Source organism: Pezoporus wallicus, unplaced genomic scaffold, assembly GCF_028554395.1.
Source record: "Pezoporus wallicus isolate ANWC-B61680 ecotype Strahan unplaced genomic scaffold, APGP_CSIRO_Pwel_v1 contig_3952, whole genome shotgun sequence".
In the NCBI taxonomy this organism is placed as follows: Eukaryota; Metazoa; Chordata; class Aves; order Psittaciformes; family Psittacidae; genus Pezoporus; species Pezoporus wallicus.
In genome coordinates, this window is record NW_026635034.1 from 5,357,632 (window position 1) to 5,370,158 (window position 12,527).

At 39.6% G+C, this 12,527-nt stretch overlaps 1 long non-coding RNA gene across 1 annotated transcript; it reads left to right on the forward strand.

Moving 5' to 3' along the window:
- The first annotated feature begins 763 nt into the window (after window positions 1-763).
- LOC130609699 (uncharacterized) lies at window positions 764-12,170 on the forward strand. Its single transcript, XR_008974860.1, has 3 exons — window positions 764-1,104; window positions 7,105-7,206; window positions 12,081-12,170. It is a non-coding gene; the product is annotated as an uncharacterized LOC130609699 (long non-coding RNA).
- Window positions 12,171-12,527: the final 357 nt, after the last annotated feature.

Here is a 12,527-nt window from a genome sequence, read left to right on the forward strand (position 1 = left end):
TTTTTCCCCCAGTGTGGCTATAACACTTCATTAACTAATATTTATAAGAACCCAGGAAGATGGAAAGCCTACATGTTATCTATTTAGGGTAATTACCTCACAAAAAAAAATAAATAAATGTTGACCAGTGATGTAATTACAGACAGCAAAGAACTAGCAGTCTTACAAACCCTCACCAAAATAACTCCTCTCTCCTGCCTCCACTCCTGAAAACAATGAATCTGTCTGAAGTGGTCTAATATGAATATTTGCACCTCCTTTACTATTATCTTATTTTCACACAGCAAAAGCATCCTAGCTTGTGTCTGTTTGCTTTTGCTTGATTTCTGCCACCTTCAGACAAAACTCTTCCTCCAACTACACAGACTTTATTCACCAAAGAAAAAACTCCCAAAGCCCTTGCAGACCTTATGAAAGGCGTTTTCACTCACTTGGGTTAAATGAGCACTGTGTGTTTTCTTTCTCCTTTTTTGGGGGGGGGGGGGGGGGGGGTGGGGGGGTGGGGGAGGGAGGTGAAAAGCAATAAATGAATCATTTCAACTTCGGGCGAGAAGTTTAGGTGTTGTATTTATACCATGCAACTACATAAACACAGAATGAGCCAGTTAACCAATGAACTGCAGGAATGAGAAGCAATGAGATGATCTAAAACATTTTAACACATTTTCCATATATTAGCCCTTGGACTAGTTGTGTTTTGCTTTCTTAAAACAGACACAAGTCAGTAAGCGTCCAGAAGGAAAGTCTGAGGTTTTACATTTCTGTTTGTGGTACAGGAAAAGGGTTACGATCTCAGTGGTTGATTCAGTGAAATAACATCTCTTTTATACACATCTGCCTAGCAAGTAGGGCGGTAGTTGGAAATACCCAATCTAAAGTATTAAAGATTTGCTGGCAAATAGCAAGGCATTTTCTGCAAAGGAAAAGTTATACTGAGTAGTCACTTTGAATGCTTAGGAGTTACAGTCAAATATCCAAACACTGTGGAGTTACACTGCATATATTATTTTGTCAAGTATTTAACACACTGGGAATTGACTGCTGCACAGTTCATAACCAAGAAGGCATGATAACAGTGGACTTTTAAGAAGAGACTTGGCAAAGGTAAGTTATATTTTTATAGCAAATTATTCAGGCATCATGCAGTTATCTTTTTTTACATGTCAGCATGTATAATTTTCAACTGTTTTAAATTAAGAATTTAAGAGAAGAGTAAACAAATGAGAGGTAAACCAGAGGTGTTTCACAAACTATGTTTTTGTCTATTTACTGTCATCACTGTTTTGTTTTTAAGTGATATGAGAAATTTGAAGTAACAATCAGCATTATGACTTAACACAAAGATGCTTTGCATGGACATACCTTAATTTAGGACACTTTCATTTCACTGCACATTTGTCCTATTTCTACTGGCACATATAAAAGCCAAGTCTTTTGTGAGTTTGTAGCTTTCTTCAGTTTTGGAGGCCTCTGTAAACCTGCAATATTAGAATAGGCAGAAAAGAAACAAAATCACAAATCAAATGATTCATTACTCAAAACAATTTTAAACCAACATAATCTCTCTGGCTGGCAGTTAATTTTCATAAATAAGAACTATTAATTAATTTCAAAATGAGATGAAAAGGAGAGGGGATATGGGCTTATTGCTATTCTTTTTAGGTTAAGCCCATTGTTTTTCCAGAATTGTTTATACTCTTTGTACTCATTTCAACACTGCTGTGTAACTGCATGGTTTATTCTTTAAATATTTTATTTTTCTTTCAAGAAGCAATGCAGAAAAATGCATTTCTCCATGAGAACTGGATAGGGGTAGTAATCCTCTGAAAACACATAGATATTTCCAAACTATTTTAAAATTAAACATTAATATGATTATCCACTACAGTTTCAGAGCATAGTTCTAACCAAGACATCCAAATGCAATATTTACTTGAATCTCTGTATGAACTAGCCTATACAGGAAATCAGTAAATTGCTCCAGAGTCTCAGCCTCAAAGGGGATACGTATTTGTTTAGTCATACACTATAAATAACTTCTGTAGACTCGAAGCCTTGCCAGCATTATTAGTGCAGTGTTCACTTAAAAGTACCCTTTATTATGAGCCTCATTAGTAACTGATTTATACAGTATGAGCCTACAGGAAAAACATGCAGGCAAGCATAGCACACATATATTGATGTTGTATTATCCATATTGCCAGTGTAACCTCTGTTGTGGTGCTAGTATGCTCCGAGTTGGGCAGCCCCTTGGGAGACACAGAAGAGGGGTCCTGGAGCACCTTTTGTTGCTCCTCTGCAGGGGGATTGCTGTCAGGGTGGAGGTGGGAACAACACACTCCTCTCTTCCCCCAGTGTACCAGCCTGTGGCTGTGAACTGCTGACATAAAGCTGGGGGGTTGCCAAATTGCTGCAATTTATGCTGAAGGACTGACCCAACAGATGATGGCCTCTTCATCACTTTTATAGCTCTTTGCTATTAGAGAGCACTGGTGATGTGATCTGCTGCTGTTATTTGCCTAGTGCTGTTATAATATTTATGCTGTCTATATTACAGTATGACACACACTGTACACTATAAAATAACTTGCATGCTTTATCATATGGAATAAACTTTGTATGCAATGGATTCTGCATAATACAAGATAGTTTGGGGTAAAATATCATTACTTGACATAAGCAAATTCTTACTCTTTTCCACGAGTAGCTGTTAATTATTTCGTTTATTGTCCCATTAAAAAAAATCCAAAACAAAACAAACAACAAACATTTAATTATCTTATAACATTTTTCATCAAGAGTAATCCCCATCCCATGCATCCAAGAAAAAATGTGACAGCCACAACCAATTTTCATTGATGAGGACAAGGATTCAGAAGTGATGGAAAGTAAGCCTATCCACAGTCAGAACAGCAGGTCACTATCAGAGCTGGAAGCAGATCTCCACACTCAGTACAGTGTTCTGCCAAAAAATGAGCTGTGCCTGACTGTTACTGCTTTATAGTGAGTGGTTTGTATTAGATGTGGTTGGTAAGGTTCAGTTATATGTAACCCAAGATTAATGCTGAGCTTAAACTGACATTGTCAAAATCTGAACTTTTTGCTATGCTCATTTTATAAATTTGAGTCCAGAAATACCAAAAAAATACTTAAAAAATCCCCAGCTTTAAAACTCTGTCCTTGTATGTGTTCCCCAAAAGCATAGGTACTCTTACCTCCTGAATGTGTGAGTGAAGTCTACTAAGATTCATTTCCATGAATTAAAAGACAAAGTTTATAGTAATTTTAAAAGATATTGAAGAAAAAGGAAAGAAAAGGAAAAAGGAAAACCTGGGTTATGTTGGTGGTTCCATGGTTGTCTTAGAACATGATTTTGGACAACCGCTTGGGACTTAAATTCCAAAAGAGACTGTTTCTTTTCAGAAATCCAAAGGCGATAATATTAATTCTTCTACAGAACCTAGTAGAAATTTGACCTCCCTGAGCACATGTCTGCTCCCATGTCAGTGGCTACTCCCAGGACCAAGCTTATGGGAATACATGGCATCGTGAGATCCTCAACGTGCTCTTCTAAACATTCACAGACATACTAGCTTTTTGTGCATGTCCAGACAGCCTTTTTCAGATAGTCAATTCACAAGACAGCCATGTCTCTGGAGGCAATCTATCACACAATTGAATCATGTAGCTGCTCATTCCCTCCTTCAGCTGCAAAATGAGTATAATACCTGCCATCTGAGTAACACCAATTTCTTATGGATGAAGGTATTTGTCCTGGTTTCAGCATGACAGTATACCTTCCACTCCCTGATGCTATGGAGCTTAATTACTTACTATCTGGTAGCCCTGGACTACAGACACTGTGGACCTAACAGTTATTTTAGCCGACATTTAAATTGAGGTCATCACAAAAAAAAACAAAGCAACCAAATATTAGCCCATGAAATAAAGCTCTTTGGTGCCTCCCGCTCCATGGTCTCCCTTCCTTATCTTCAGAAAGGGTGCTAAAGTAGTGCCAAGCAGTAATAGTCAAGCTTTTTTTTGACAAACACAGAAATAAAGCAAATGATTACCAGGACACAGCAATGTTTAAAAGAAATGGTAACTAACCTGTGTAACAACCTGTCTGAGGGTGCAGCAAGTTTTCAAGATTAGTGGAATAATGCATTTACATTCAGATTTAGTGCTTGTTTTAAAACACATGCTTCAGCTGGGGCCATCAGTACAGGAATTAGAGGTTAATTTTGTCTTTGAAGGTCACTTAGACTAGCTAATTACAACTACTTCTGGACTTGAAACCGGCGGTTCTTTAGAAAAAACAAAACCCAAGAGCGGGAATCCTCTCAGGATCAGGACTCTCTCAGTCACTAGCTCCAAGCTATTTAACATCAGGTACTGCTCAGAAGTTGCAGGTTGATTTCAAAACATGGAGGAAAAGTCATCTCTAAAGACACTAGATCCTAGACTGTTTAGGATGCTACAGCTGACTCCAGCACCTATTCACATCTATGAGAGTGTCATCAGATCTCATGAAGCACCAAAACCATTTTCAGTTTGTGTCTTACCAGGGGCTATTTATGTGACAGATTATACCGTTTCACTTACGAGAAGTTTATAAAATAATCTAGTCACATCTTGCTATCAAAAATAATGTGCCAACACACACGTGATGTGCATTCCAACTAAAGTTGGTGTTTAAAAGATATAGTTTGCAGAAGTTAAGAGAGCTGCCATCACAGCTTTGTACTGCTGTCTTCAACACCATAAATAAAACTATCCACTTGGCTTCATTCCAGCTGTCACAGCCTTAGAGATAAAGTAAAGCAGCATGAATGTGAAAGGTCCTCAAGACTTCCTTAGTTCAGTTAAGCAACAGCCTGTATTGAGTAGCTTTGCCTCTGCTGGCACTAGGAATGACAAATAATCAGAATTAGCTGCTGCTAAAGCCTTGCAAGTTAAAATGACAACTGTACTTACAATGTGGTAAAGTCATCTTATTCAGGCACAGACATCCAAAAGAAGAGACTGCATAATTCATCAATCACTGGCAGTACTATTTAAAAATAAACAAGCAAACAAAACCACCCAACCAAACCCCAAACCCAAAAACTCCACAACAACACCCTAACACCCTCAAAAAACAAAAAAAACAAAAAACCAACCCCAAACGAAACCAAAACCGCACTCAAACCATCAAGTCCAGCAAAGCCAGACAGGACTATGCATGCTATCTGTGAAATACTAAAGGATGGCTGCTGGCCATCATATTTGAGAAATCATGGCAGTCAGGTGAAGTTCCCAATGACTGGAAAAAGGGAAATATAACCCCCATTTTCAAGAGGGGGAAAATGGATGACCTGGGGAATTACAGAGCAGTCAGTCTCACCTCTGTGCCTGGCAACATCTTGGAGCAGATTCTCCTGGAAGGCATGCTAAGGCACATGAAAACCAACAAGGTGCTTGGTGACAGCCAGCATGGCTTCACTAAGGGGAAATCCTGCCTGACCAATTTGGTGGCCTTCTATGATGGGGCTACAGAACTGATGGACAGGAGTAGAGCAGTTGATGTCATCTACATGGACTTGTGCAAAGCGTTCGACACTGTCCCACACGACATCCTTGTCTCTAAATTGGAGAGACATCAATTTGATGGATGGACCACTCGGTGGATGAAGAACTGGCTAGATGGCCGCACACAAAGAGTTGTGGTCAATGGCTCAATGTCCAGCTGGAGACCAGTAACGAGTGGCGTCCCTCAGGGATCGGTGTTGGGACCGGTCTTGTTCAACATTTTTGTCGCTGCCATGGACAGTGGGATTGAGTGCGCCTGCAGCAAGTTTGCCGATGACACCAAGCTGTGTGGTTCGGTTGATACCCTGGAGGGAAGGAATGCCATCCAGAGGGACCTCAACATGCTTGTGAGTTGGGCTGATGCCAACCTCATGCAGTTTAACCATGCCAAGTGCAAGGTCCTACACCTGGGTGGGAGCAATCCCAGGCACAGCTACAGGTTGGGCAGAGAAGAGATTCAGAGCAGCCCTGCGGAGAAGGACTTGGGGGTGTTGGTTGATGAGAAAATGAACATGAGCCGGCTTCAGTGTGCGCTTGCAGCCCAGAAAGCCAAACGTATCCTGGGCTGCATCAAAAGGAGCGTGACCAGCAGGTCGAAGGAGGAGGTGATCCTGCCCCTCTACTCTGCTCTTGTGAGACCTCACCTGGAGTATTTTGTACAGTTCTGGTGTCCTCAGCATAAAAAGGACATGGAACTGTTGAAATAAGTCCAGAGAAGGGCCACGAGGATGATCAGGGGACTGGAGCACCTCCTGTATGAAGACAGGCTGAGGAAGTTGGGGCTGTTCAGCCTGGAGAAGAGAAGGCTGCGTGGAGACCTCATAGCAGCCTTCCAGTATCTGAAGGGGGCCTATAGGGATGCTGGGGAGGGACTCTTCATTAGGGACTTTAGTGACAGGACAAAGGGTAACGGGTTAAAACTTAAACAGGGGAAGTTTAGGTTGGATATAAGAAGGAAATTCTTTCCTGTTAGGGTGGTGAGGCACTGGAATGGGTTGCCCAGGGAGGTTGTGAATGCTCCATCTCTGGCAGTGTTCAAGGCCAGGTTGGACGAGGCCTTGTGTGATATGATTTAGTGTAAGGTGTCCCTGCCCACGGCAGGGGGGTTGGAACTAGATGATCTTAAGGTCCTTTCCAACCCTAACTATTCTATGATTCTATGATTCTGCAACAGACCCCCGAGTTCAGTAAGACCAAGATCAGGCTTCTGTAGAAAGTGGTGCCTGTACCGGATTGTAAAATACTGAGCTAATTCTGCCACTGGTACTCAGATGGACTAAACACATTCACCTCTTTAGTACTGCCATTCATTCATATCTGGCTGTTCAAGGAGTAAAGGAGGAGGCAGTAGCAAAGAATATGACAGAATCCAACACAGACTCACAATGAAATGTAAAACCAGACAGGTCCATATGCACCTTTTATACTCAACTCATGAAAAATACAGAGAAAATTTTCATACGATATTTTTATGTAGAGTAAGTTCAATCATAATTTTGGCAATTGATATTTCTCCTTTCATTCAACCTAAAGGGCCCCTTATGTCAGCCTACAGTTCAAGGGAACATAAACCAAAAGGAATGCAAAGTCAGATGAAAAAGGAACAGTATGTGACTGGAAATGTGTAGAGAAGAGGTAAAGTCATAACTTTTTAAAATATTTGTTTTAAATTAGAATGACACCATACAGGGAAGCTCACATAATGTTTTTACTACTCTGGTGCACAGTTATAAACTGTGTATTGGTCAATGGCTTTTAAGAAAATGATGGACCTTTTCTTCAGTACCAGATATTTAGCAGCTTCATAGCTGACATAAATGCTCTGTCATGTTCCTCTAAACCCAAGATAATCTCTTACATGTAGTCTATATACCCAGTACAAAAATAATAAAATAGCAAACACAACCCACAACACTGTTAAAAGGGTTCAATACTTTCTGCACCTCATACGCTGCACCATGGCTACAGTCAACGCTCCTCACATTTATAGAGCTGTCTTTTTTCGATCCTATGCTCTGAACACAATATTTATGTAGATGACATGGTCCACTTTTTCTGCAAACAAAGAATTGCACATTTACAGTAACATATTCTTCACAGAGTTCTAGAATGTGCTCTCAAGATGAGGTAAATATACTTTTTGATGGATGGACACTCAGTGTTAGACCCTCTTCCATGGAAGTATATGAACAATATTTTACAGCTTATCTCTAAGGCATTGCAACAAATAAGGACACCAGAATAAGGTGTGAGTGCATGTCATGCAACACATGTTTTTGGAAAGATAAGGTCTAGGAACTCTTATAAACTCACAGGAAAGCAATTCACTGGAAAACAGTCTAGAATGCTGTAGAGTGGGACACTATTATGAAAGAGACAGGTAATAAAGTTCACAAAAGGAAGTGGATTTTAAAAAATGGATCTGAAGAAGGAGATCCAACCATATGAAAGCTGAAGCAAAAGAAGAAAAGGTAAAAGCATGTAGAAGATAGAAGATGATGTCAGTACAGAGGTCAATGAGAGAAGGATTCGATAGAGACTTGAATATCAGGATATTTTTCCTAGTTGTTGTACTAGGAACAAATCTTGGAGGCAATGAATTTAAAACAATTAAAAGGAAGTACATTTTTAGGTAACACATGAAACTCATTGCCTCTGGATGCTCTTGAAATCAAAATCTTAATGGGAGCCAGAAATGGATAAATTACAGTTGCATTACACAGGATTCATTTCATCTTTAGAAGAAAAAAAAGGGTCTTTGTGCTTCCTGGCAAAAGTTAGGTACTAAGTGGTGAAAGGATTTAGAAAGTGATTTATCTAATTTGACATAATGCAATACTTATCCATTATGAGGCAGCTGTAGCTTCTGCTAAAACAAGGCTATCCAATCATAATGTAAAAACCTCCAACAATATTGGAATACGTACAAAACCTCAGAGTGCCAGCCTACTGTTACCAACAAGGTACTCAGAAGAAAATCTTCCTGAAAGCAAGCTCTCTACTACCTCTCTCATTTTTTACAAGGTAATCCTTTTGAAGCATTTGCTATTAGCAAGAAGGAGAAGGATACTGGATTAACTGTGCTCATAGGGTGACTCAACATGCCATGTTGCTGTTTTGACGGAAGGGCAGAGTGAAAGTTGCAAAACCCAAGGCAGTGACGACTAATCCAGTCCTGGCTTAGAAGCAACGAGGAGATGGATTGTCCTGTGCGACATAACTGTTGTCTGGAATATGGCAAAATGTGAAATTTGTGACTGAGTTTAAGTCAAAAGTAATTAAACAGCTTGCTGAGTAATGTAAGGAAAGGACAAAAACTAGAACACTCCAAACTATTGGCTTGCTTTCCTATTAACACAAGTAATATTCAGAGCTGGGTGGAGATCAAGACCGAGGCTAAGTGCCATCATTACTTCGGTTTGCTTTGCCCAGTACTAATGTTCTGTTTAAATTTATATGCTCCTTTTTGGAAAAGGTTATCACCAGTAGCAACAGGCAAAATATTTAGTACTGAATAGCCTGCATATTTGTCCACTAGAATCCTAACCTTTGGATATGGAAAATAATTTGGGGAAAAGAAGGATCAGCTCCTGTATCTGTTATGGTTCCAGACACATCCTGGTTTTAGTCAGACAAAAAAGAGCAACTGTCATAAAGAATAAATTCAGTGGCTCCTCTATTTCCTTCTCCCACCTCCAATAGGCGCTAACTCCAGACATCAGAAAAGTTACTCCATTTTATGGTAACTAGTACCTTATCCCATGGCAGAAGTATCACTCTACCTGTGAACAGTACTGTTTGACTTTTATTCTGAAGCAAGAGTTGCTGCCCCTTCTGCATATTATTCCCTTTAACTACAGATATTATTTCCATCAACTCACATCTTTGGGTGAAATCTCTGTCCTACTGAAATCAAAGGCAAAACAGCTAACTTCAAAGTGCCCATGATTTCTGCTATATTCTTGTTCCACATATTAATTCTGCTCTAGGTTTTAAGTACTTCCTTTTATTTGTTTGAACTCTCTTCATTTTACTGCATTCTTATTTTCCCATCCCTTACGTGAGAAGGCAGTGAAGAAATGCATCTGATTTTCCTTATAGTACCTAATATCTCATAAACCTTTATCTATACAGCTCCTTTCTATAAAGGAGAGTCCACATAATTTAAATCTTCTAATACAAAATTCCAGCCTCTGATCAGTGTTTATTGCCCTTTTCCTGGTACAACACCTTACAGCTAGGTAGTGAAGATTGACCACAGTATCCAATATCAAAGCATACCGTTAACGCAACATGGCAGGCACAGCAGAGGTTCTCTCTCTCCTTTTCCTTGTGGCTTCTAAACCCCTGCTTTTCTGTTCACCACTGGGCACTGAACAATTACTGTACAGAGACGATGGAAAAAACTGCAAAAGGTTAGAGTGAAACAACATGAAAAATCTGCCCCTCCTTGTGATATTTATGTTTCTGCTGCTAGCCCTGGCTGAGGTCCAGATTCTGAATGAACAAAACTCCCAGTGGCTTAGGCACTACAGTATTCAGCCCACAGTCAGGAAACGCAATAGCATGTGACAATGGGAAGAAAAAAAAAAAAAAAAGTAAAAAAGCTTTCCAATGCTTTTGAGCTTCCAGCTCAATCAGTTTGGATCAAAACTCAGGACTGTTGAGATTTTGTGTGAATGAGTTCTCTATTGCTAAACAAAAACATGTGTGTGCTACAGTGTAAGACAGTTAAGTGGTAAACAGTATGTGGCTTTGCTTCCTCATTGATATTTCATTTGTAAGGTACTAGCACTATAAAACCTCATTTTATGTACAAGGCCACTGTTGTCTCTATTCAAACACAGTAAAGAATTCTTTCCCAAAACACAAAGTCATCTCCTTACTTCTCCTCCTTTCCAGAAAAGCTACCTGATAACTGTTGTTCGCTACTCAGTGTCTTGTTCCTTCTACAAGATTAGAATTTAAAGGAGTTGTGTAATGCTCCATGTTTATTGTCATCCAGTGATCCAGGCTAAAACTCTGTTCTTTATGACAGTTTTCCTTTGGGGAACTAATATCCTGAGAACTTAATTGTTGGCATAACAGTGGCAAATTCTCTTCTTTTTGTAAAAACTTAAAATATAAATTAGCCAATTTTTTTCAGGACAGAGTGTTTCAGGGCTCCTGTAGACACTGGGCAGAACAGAGATTTCATCTTCACTTTTTCTCCCAGGATGTACATCATTCTCATGGGGCTGATGCTTGTATTCACAGTCCATGTTTTATCTACAAGTCACAGGACCACTAAATATGAGATCATATCAGTGCAATATTTTAAACATATTTTATAATTTCTCTCTCTCTTTTGCAAATTTAGTGTTAGTCCAACTGATCCAGGACCTTCAAGCCACAGAACACATAAGGCAGGAGGTGTCTAAGCACTTTCCTCTTGACCATTTCCATGACCAGATAGGGCTAGGTGTAAAATTCAGGTTTCTGTTTACATTTTCCTGAAAAGTGTAGTATTTCTAGTTTGTGAGGACATTCCAAAGGAGACTCACTATTTCAGTAAACTCTTTCAGAGACAATTGTTTCTTTTATGGATCTTTTTTAATTTGAGGGTAACAATCTCACTAAGTACCTTATCACATAAATTCATTGAGAGAAAGTAGATTTCTGCAGCAAGATTTTATTTGTCAGTGTGAGCAGAACTCAAGATTGGCAACTGGGGACTGACTAGGGACATGGCGGAAAGGTGGCTGCCTGCTTCCACAACTGATGGTTGCTGCAACTCAAGTAGTGCTTCATCAGGGGAGCTGCCACAGCAGTAGAAGAGACTGTGAACCATTTACTTTATAGCGAATGAAAAGTGTAATTGAGGCAATTTGGAATCTGTGAAATAGTTCTTATTTCCTGGATGCTCTATGGAAAAAAAAACAACAATATTCTGAGTCCTTGATCAGGTTGGATCATAGAGCTGCAGTCTAGCCCGTAAAGAGGAGGACTGGTAGGTTTAAAGGTCCATGCCACTTCATGGTGAACAATACAAGGGCTTGGCATTCAAAAGTGACTCCTGCTTTGTTTTGCTACTGGAGCAGAAGTGGTCTATGAAATCCTTACTAGCTTAAAATATCTGCTAAATATTACAAGAAACATGCTTGCCACCTCAGCCTCCAGCAGGATATCCTGCACTTGATTAGCACAGATTCTGGCTGCCCCCCTATCCTTCCCCCAAGTAGGTTTCACATGCCAGAACCCCATCAATCGTAGGATCGGTGAGCGATGGGTAAAATCAAATGACACAACCTCCTTAAATGGTCTTTTCTTCTCTGGGTAGCTGGGACCCTGCTGGAAACAGTTTCCCCAATACTGCATCCCATTGCTTTTGTTTATCTATCCTTGCTGACATTTTCTTCAATTAGGAAACAATAGCTCCGTTCCAATGTACTGAGCAGAATTACTGAAACCAAGTCACGTGGCACCACAAGAGTGTGTTTTCAATTATTCACTCTGTCTTTTTTTGCCAGGCCTATGAAGAGGAACAGCCTTCTGCAGGAGTCAGGTTTGTCTGCCTCGCTGTTGTAAGTTCCTCCTTTTGAATTTTTATTTTAGGATTAGGTATTTTTTAATTTCTCTTTTTTTTTTAAATTTATTTTTTAACAGTAAATTCAACTCCCCAAGAGTTCCTTACTCTATCAGAAAACTTCCAAATCTCTAGCTCTTCCTACTGCCTGGAAATCCTAGACATCTGCAATAATTCAGTGCTAATAGTACTGTTCAGTAATGAATCTGACAAAGATCATAAGATATAGATTAAAGTGGGACATAAGATATCATGCTGTTAGCACTTGGTAATGTAAAACTCATCTAGTTCTTGCTAGTCAATACAAGTTCTATCTTTCCTACTGTCTGGTTAACGGCATTCAGTCTGGGAGCTACACCAAAGTATTTGCATCTTGTAAATGCTTGGTTCA